Here is an 8982-nt window from a genome sequence, read left to right as displayed (position 1 = left end):
TCGAGAGCGAGAGATATCGAGAGAGAAAGAGATATCGAGAAGGGGAGAGAGATATCGATAGAGAGAGAAAGAGATATCGAGAGAGAGAGATATCGAGAGAGATATCGAGAGAGGGATAGAGAGATATTGAGAGAGGGAGAGAGAGATATCAACAGAGAGAGATATCGAGAGAGAGAGATATCGAGAGAGATATTGAGAGAGAGAGATGTCGAGAGAGAGAGATATCGAGAGAGATATTGAGAGAGAGAGATATCGAGAGAGCGAGATATTGAGAGAGAGAGAGAGAGAGAGATATCGAGAGAGACAGAGCGAGATATATCGAGAGAGAGAGCAAGGGAGATAGAGGGATATCGGTCGAGAGAGAGAGAGAGAGAAATATCGAGAGAGAGTGATATCGAGAGAGAGATACCGAGAGAGAGAGAGAAAGATATCGAGCGAGAGAGCAAGGGAGAGAGAGGGATATCAAGAGAGAGAAAGATATCGAGAGAGAGATATAGAGAGAGTGAGATATCGATATAGATATCGACAGATATCAAGAGAGAGAGATATCGAGAGAGAGAGAGAGAGATATCAAGAGAGAGATATATCGAGAGGGATAGAGAGATATCGAGAGAGGGATAGAGAGATATCAAGAGCGGGAGATATCGAGAGAGAGAGAGAGAGATATTGAGAGAGAGATATTGAGAGAGAGAGAGATATCGAGATAGAGAGGGATATCGAGAGAGAGAGAGATATCGAGAGAGAGAGATATTGAGAGAGATATCGAGAGAGGGATAGAGAGATATTGAGAGAGGGAGGGAGAGATATCGACAGAGAGAGATATAGAGAAAGTGAGAGATATCGAGAGGGAGAGAGAGATATCGAGAGAGCGAGATATCGAGAGAGAGAGATGTCGAGAGAGAGCGATATCGAGAGAGAGTGAATCAAGAGAGAGAAATATCGAGAGAGAGAGAGAGAGATATAGAGAGAGAGAGCTATCGAGCGAGAGAGATATCGTGAGAGAGAATGAGATATTGAGAGAGAGATATAGAGAGAGAGAGATATATAGAGAGAGAGAGAGATATTGAGAGAGAGATATAGAGAGAGAGAGAGATATCGAGATAGAGAGGGATATCGAGAGAGAGAGATATCGAGAGAGGGAGAGAGAGGTATCGAGCGAGGGAGAGAGAGATATCGAGCGAGGGAGAGAGAGATATCGAGAGAGGGAGAGAGAGATATTGAGAGAGGGAGAGAGATATATCGAGAGAGGGAGAGAGAGATATCGAGAGAGGGAGAGAGAGATATTGAGAGAGAGAGTGAGATATCGAGAGCGAGAGATATCAAGAGAGAAAGAGATATCGAGAGGGGGAGAGAGATATCGATAGAGAGAGAAAGAGATATCGAGAGAGAGAGATATCGAGAGAGATATCGAGAGATGGATAGAGAGATGTTGAGAGAGGGAGAGAGAGATATCGACAGAGAGATATCGAGAAAGAGAGAGAAATTGAGAGGGAGAGAGAGATATCGAGAGAGAGAGATATCGAGAGAGGGAGAGAGAGATATCAAGCGAGGGAGAGAGCGATATCGAGTGAGAGAGAGAGAGATATCGAGAGAGGGAGAGAGAGATATCGAGAGAGAGAGTGAGATATCGAGAGTGAGAGATATCGAGAGAGAAAGAGATATCGAGAGGGGGAGAGAGATATCGATAGAGAGAGAAAGAGATATCGAGAGAGAGAGATATGGAGAGAGATATCGAGAGAGGGATAGAGAGATATTGAGAGAGGGAGAGAGAAATATCGACAGAGAGATATCGAGAAAGAGAGATATATCGAGAGGGAGAGAGAGATATTGAGAGAGGGAGAGAGAGATATAGAGAGAGGGAGATATCGAGAGAGGGAGATATCGAGAGAGAAGGTTATCGAGAGAGAGAGATATCGAGAGAGAGAGATATCGAGAGAGAGATATATCGAGAGGGCTAGTGAGATATCTAGAAAGGGAGAGGGAGATATCGAGAGAGGGAGATATCGGGATAGAGAGATATCGAGGGAGAGGGAGCTATCGAGAGAGAGAGATATCGGGAGGGAGAGAGAGATATCGAGAGAGGGAGAGAGAGGTATCATGAGAAGGAGAGGGAGATATCGATAGAGGGAGAGAAAGATATCGAGAGAGGGAGATATCGAGAGAGAGAGATATCGAGAGAGAGAGATATCGAGAGAGAGATATATCGATAGAGATATCGAGAGATATCGAGAGAGAGAGATATCGAGAGAGAGAGATATCGAGAGAGAGATATAGAGAGAGAGATATCGAGTGAGAAAGCGAAATCGAGAGAGAGAGAGACAGAGATATCGAGAGAGTGGGAGAGATATTGAGAGAGAGATATCGAGAGAGAGAGAGAGATATTGAGATAGAGAGGAATATCGAGAGAGAGAGAGATAACGAGAGAGAGAGATATCGAGAGAGGGAGAGAGAGATATCAAGCGAGGGAGAGAGCGATATCGAGCGAGGGAGAGAGAGATATCGAGAGAGGGAGAGAGAGATATCGAGAGAGAGAGAGAGATATCGAGAGCGAGAGATATCGAGAGAGAAAGAGATATCGAGAAGGGGAGAGAGATATCGATAGAGAGAGAAAGAGATATCGAGAGAGAGAGATATCGAGAGAGATATCGAGAGAGGGATAGAGAGATATTGAGAGAGGGAGAGAGAGATATCAACAGAGAGAGATATCGAGAGAGAGAGATATCGAGAGAGATATTGAGAGAGAGAGATGTCGAGAGAGAGAGATATCGAGAGAGATATTGAGAGAGAGAGATATCGAGAGAGCGAGATATCGAGAGAGAGAGAGAGAGAGATATCGAGAGAGAGAGAGCGAGATATATCGAGAGAGAAAGCGAGGGAGAGAGAGGGATATCGGTCGAGAGAGAGAGAGAGAGAAATACCGAGAGAGAGTGATATCGAGAGAGAGAGAGATATCGAGAGCGAGAGATATCGAGAGAGAAAGAGATATCGAGAAGGGGAGAGAGATATCGATAGAGAGAGAAAGAGATATCGAGAGAGAGAGATATCGAGAGAGATATCGAGAGAGGGATAGAGAGATATTGAGAGAGGGAGAGAGAGATATCAACAGAGAGAGATATCGAGAGAGAGAGATATCGAGAGAGATATTGAGAGAGAGAGATGTCGAGAGAGAGAGATATCGAGAGAGATATTGAGAGAGAGAGATATCGAGAGAGCGAGATATCGAGAGAGAGAGAGAGAGAGAGATATCGAGAGAGACAGAGCGAGATATATCGAGAGAGAGAGCAAGGGAGATAGAGGGATATCGGTCGAGAGAGAGAGAGAGAGAAATATCGAGAGAGAGTGATATCGAGAGAGAGATACCGAGAGAGAGAGAAAGATATCGAGCGAGAGAGCAAGGGAGAGAGAGGGATATCAAGAGAGAGAAAGATATCGAGAGAGAGATATAGAGAGAGTGAGATATCGATATAGATATCGACAGATATCAAGAGAGAGAGATATCGAGAGAGAGAGAGAGAGATATCAAGAGAGAGATATATCGAGAGGGATAGAGAGATATCGAGAGAGGGATAGAGAGATATCAAGAGCGGGAGATATCGAGAGAGAGAGAGAGAGATATTGAGAGAGAGATATTGAGAGAGAGAGATATCGAGATAGAGAGGGATATCGAGAGAGAGAGAGATATCGAGAGAGAGAGATATTGAGAGAGATATCGAGAGAGGGATAGAGAGATATTGAGAGAGGGAGGGAGAGATATCGACAGAGAGAGATATAGAGAAAGTGAGAGATATCGAGATGGAGAGAGAGATAGCGAGAGAGGGAGAGGGAGATATCGAGAGAGGGAGATATCGAGAGAGAGAGATATCGAGAGAGAGGGATATCGAGAGAGAGAGAGATATCAAGAGAGAGATATATCGAGAGGGATAGAGAGATATCGAGAGGGGGATAGAGAGATGTCAAGAGAGGGAGATATTGAGAGAGAGAGAGAGATATCGAGAGAGAGAGATATTGAGAGAGAGAGAGAGAGATATTGAGATAGAGAGGGATATCGAGAGAGAGAGAGATATCGAGAGAGAGAGATATCGAGAGAGGGAGAGAGAGATATCAAGCAAGGGAGAGAGGGATATCGAGCGAGGGAGAGAGAGATATCGAGAGAGGGAGAGAGAGATATCGAGAGAGAGAGAGATATCGAGAGAGGGAGAGCGAGATATCGACAGAGGGAGATATCGAGAGAGGGAGATATCGAGAGAGTGAGATATCGAGGGAGAGAGATATCGTGAGAGAGAGAGATATTGAGAGAGAGAGATATCCAGAGAGGGAGTGAGAGATATCGAGAGAGGGAGAGAGATATATCGAGAGAGGGAGAGAGAGATATCGAGAGGGAGAGAGAGATATCGCGAGGGAGAGAGAGATATCGAGAGAGCGAGATATCGAGAGAGAGAGATGTCGAGAGAGAGGGATATCGAGAGAGAGTGAATCAAGAGAGAGAAATATCGAGAGAGAGAGAGAGAGAGATATAGAGAGAGAGAGCTATCGAGCGAGAGAGAGATATCGTGAGAGAGAATGAGATATTGAGAGAGAGATATAGAGAGAGAGAGATATAGAGAGAGAGAGAGATATTGAGAGAGAGATATGGAGAGAGAGAGAGATATCGAGATAGAGAGGGATATCGAGAGAGAGAGATATCGAGAGAGGGAGAGAGAGGTATCGAGCGAGGGAGAGAGAGATATCGAGCGAGGGAGAGAGAGATATCGAGAGAGGGAGAGAGAGATATTGAGAGAGGGAGAGAGATATATCGAGAGAGGGAGAGAGAGATATCGAGAGAGGGAGAGAGAGATATTGAGAGAGAGAGTGAGATATTGAGAGCGAGAGATATCAAGAGAGAAAGAGATATCGAGAGGGGGAGAGAGATATCGATAGAGAGAGAAAGAGATATCGAGAGAGAGAGATATCGAGAGAGATATCGAGAGATGGATAGAGAGATGTTGAGAGAGGGAGAGAGAGATATCGACAGAGAGATATCGAGAAAGAGAGAGATATTGAGAGGGAGAGAGAGATATCGAGAGAGAGAGATATCGAGAGAGGGAGAGAGAGATATCAAGCGAGGGAGAGAGCGATATCGAGTGAGAGAGAGAGAGATATCGAGAGAGGGAGAGAGAGATATCGAGAGAGAGAGAGATATCGAGAGTGAGAGATATCGAGAGAGAAAGAGATATCGAGAGGGGGAGAGAGATATCGATAGAGAGAGAAAGAGATATCGAGAGAGAGAGATATGGAGAGAGATATCGAGAGAGGGATAGAGAGATATTGAGAGAGGGAGAGAGAAATATCGACAGAGAGATATCGAGAAAGAGAGATATATCGACAGGGAGAGAGAGATATTGAGAGAGGGAGAGAGAGATATAGAGAGAGGGAGATATCGAGAGAGGGAGATATCGAGAGAGAAGGTTATCGAGAGAGAGAGATATCGAGAGAGAGAGATATCGAGAGAGAGATATATCGAGAGGGCTAGTGAGATATCTAGAAAGGGAGAGGGAGATATCGAGAGAGGGAGATATCGGGATAGAGAGATATCGAGGGAGAGGGATATCGAGAGAGAGAGATATCGAGAGAGAGAGAGCTATCGAGAGAGAGAGATATCGAGAGGGAGAGAGAGATATCGAGAGAGGGAGAGAGAGGTATCATGAGAAGGAGAGGGAGATATCGAGAGAGGGAGAGAGAGATATCGAGAGAGGGAGATATCGAGAGAGAGAGATATCGAGAGAGAGAGATATCGAGAGAGAGATATATCGATAGAGATATCGAGAGATATCGAGAGAGAGAGATATCGAGAGAGAGAGATATCGAGAGAGAGATATAGAGAGAGAGATATCGAGTGAGAAAGCGAAATCGAGAGAGAGAGAGACAGAGATATCGAGAGAGTGGGAGAGATATTGAGAGAGAGATATCGAGAGAGAGAGAGAGATATTGAGATAGAGAGGAATATCGAGAGAGAGAGAGATAACGAGAGAGAGAGATATCGAGAGAGGGAGAGAGAGATATCAAGCGAGGGAGAGAGCGATATCGAGCGAGGGAGAGAGAGATATCGAGAGAGGGAGAGAGAGATATCGAGAGAGAGAGAGAGATATCGAGAGCGAGAGATATCGAGAGAGAAAGAGATATCGAGAAGGGGAGAGAGATATCGATAGAGAGAGAAAGAGATATCGAGAGAGAGAGATATCGAGAGAGATATCGAGAGAGGGATAGAGAGATATTGAGAGAGGGAGAGAGAGATATCAACAGAGAGAGATATCGAGAGAGAGAGATATCGAGAGAGATATTGAGAGAGAGAGATGTCGAGAGAGAGAGATATCGAGAGAGATATTGAGAGAGAGAGATATCGAGAGAGCGAGATATCGAGAGAGAGAGAGAGAGAGATATCGAGAGAGAGAGAGCGAGATATATCGAGAGAGAAAGCGAGGGAGAGAGAGGGATATCGGTCGAGAGAGAGAGAGAGAGAAATACCGAGAGAGAGTGATATCGAGAGAGAGAGAGATATCGAGAGCGAGAGATATCGAGAGAGAAAGAGATATCGAGAAGGGGAGAGAGATATCGATAGAGAGAGAAAGAGATATCGAGAGAGAGAGATATCGAGAGAGATATCGAGAGAGGGATAGAGAGATATTGAGAGAGGGAGAGAGAGATATCAACAGAGAGAGATATCGAGAGAGAGAGATATCGAGAGAGATATTGAGAGAGAGAGATGTCGAGAGAGAGAGATATCGAGAGAGATATTGAGAGAGAGAGATATCGAGAGAGCGAGATATCGAGAGAGAGAGAGAGAGAGAGATATCGAGAGAGACAGAGCGAGATATATCGAGAGAGAGAGCAAGGGAGATAGAGGGATATCGGTCGAGAGAGAGAGAGAGAGAAATATCGAGAGAGAGTGATATCGAGAGAGAGATACCGAGAGAGAGAGAGAAAGATATCGAGCGAGAGAGCAAGGGAGAGAGAGGGATATCAAGAGAGAGAAAGATATCGAGAGAGAGATATAGAGAGAGTGAGATATCGATATAGATATCGACAGATATCAAGAGAGAGAGATATCGAGAGAGAGAGAGAGAGATATCAAGAGAGAGATATATCGAGAGGGATAGAGAGATATCGAGAGAGGGATAGAGAGATATCAAGAGCGGGAGATATCGAGAGAGAGAGAGAGAGATATTGAGAGAGAGATATTGAGAGAGAGAGATATCGAGATAGAGAGGGATATCGAGAGAGAGAGAGATATCGAGAGAGAGAGATATTGAGAGAGATATCGAGAGAGCGAGATATCGAGAGAGAGAGATGTCGAGAGAGAGGGATATCGAGAGAGAGTGAATCAAGAGAGAGAAATATCGAGAGAGAGAGAGAGAGAGATATAGAGAGAGAGAGCTATCGAGCGAGAGAGAGATATCGTGAGAGAGAATGAGATATTGAGAGAGAGATATAGAGAGAGAGAGATATAGAGAGAGAGAGAGAGATATTGAGAGAGAGATATGGAGAGAGAGAGAGATATCGAGATAGAGAGGGATATCGAGAGAGAGAGATATCGAGAGAGGGAGAGAGAGGTATCGAGCGAGGGAGAGAGAGATATCGAGCGAGGGAGAGAGAGATATCGAGAGAGGGAGAGAGAGATATTGAGAGAGGGAGAGAGATATATCGAGAGAGGGAGAGAGAGATATCGAGAGAGGGAGAGAGAGATATTGAGAGAGAGAGTGAGATATTGAGAGCGAGAGATATCAAGAGAGAAAGAGATATCGAGAGGGGGAGAGAGATATCGATAGAGAGAGAAAGAGATATCGAGAGAGAGAGATATCGAGAGAGATATCGAGAGATGGATAGAGAGATGTTGAGAGAGGGAGAGAGAGATATCGACAGAGAGATATCGAGAAAGAGAGAGATATTGAGAGGGAGAGAGAGATATCGAGAGAGAGAGATATCGAGAGAGGGAGAGAGAGATATCAAGCGAGGGAGAGAGCGATATCGAGTGAGAGAGAGAGAGATATCGAGAGAGGGAGAGAGAGATATCGAGAGAGAGAGAGATATCGAGAGTGAGAGATATCGAGAGAGAAAGAGATATCGAGAGGGGGAGAGAGATATCGATAGAGAGAGAAAGAGATATCGAGAGAGAGAGATATGGAGAGAGATATCGAGAGAGGGATAGAGAGATATTGAGAGAGGGAGAGAGAAATATCGACAGAGAGATATCGAGAAAGAGAGATATATCGACAGGGAGAGAGAGATATTGAGAGAGGGAGAGAGAGATATAGAGAGAGGGAGATATCGAGAGAGGGAGATATCGAGAGAGAAGGTTATCGAGAGAGAGAGATATCGAGAGAGAGAGATATCGAGAGAGAGATATATCGAGAGGGCTAGTGAGATATCTAGAAAGGGAGAGGGAGATATCGAGAGAGGGAGATATCGGGATAGAGAGATATCGAGGGAGAGGGATATCGAGAGAGAGAGATATCGAGAGAGAGAGAGCTATCGAGAGAGAGAGATATCGAGAGGGAGAGAGAGATATCGAGAGAGGGAGAGAGAGGTATCATGAGAAGGAGAGGGAGATATCGAGAGAGGGAGAGAGAGATATCGAGAGAGGGAGATATCGAGAGAGAGAGATATCGAGAGAGAGAGATATCGAGAGAGAGATATATCGATAGAGATATCGAGAGATATCGAGAGAGAGAGATATCGAGAGAGAGAGATATCGAGAGAGAGATATAGAGAGAGAGATATCGAGTGAGAAAGCGAAATCGAGAGAGAGAGAGACAGAGATATCGAGAGAGTGGGAGAGATATTGAGAGAGAGATATCGAGAGAGAGAGAGAGATATTGAGATAGAGAGGAATATCGAGAGAGAGAGAGATAACGAGAGAGAGAGATATCGAGAGAGGGAGAGAGAGATATCAAGCGAGGGAGAGAGCGATATCGAGCGAGGGAGAGAGAGATATCGAGAGAGGGAGAG

The sequence above is a fragment of the Carcharodon carcharias genome, assembly GCF_017639515.1.
Source record: "Carcharodon carcharias isolate sCarCar2 chromosome 29 unlocalized genomic scaffold, sCarCar2.pri SUPER_29_unloc_2, whole genome shotgun sequence".
Lineage (NCBI taxonomy): Eukaryota > Metazoa > Chordata > Chondrichthyes > Lamniformes > Lamnidae > Carcharodon > Carcharodon carcharias.
This window is presented reverse-complemented; position numbering follows the sequence as displayed.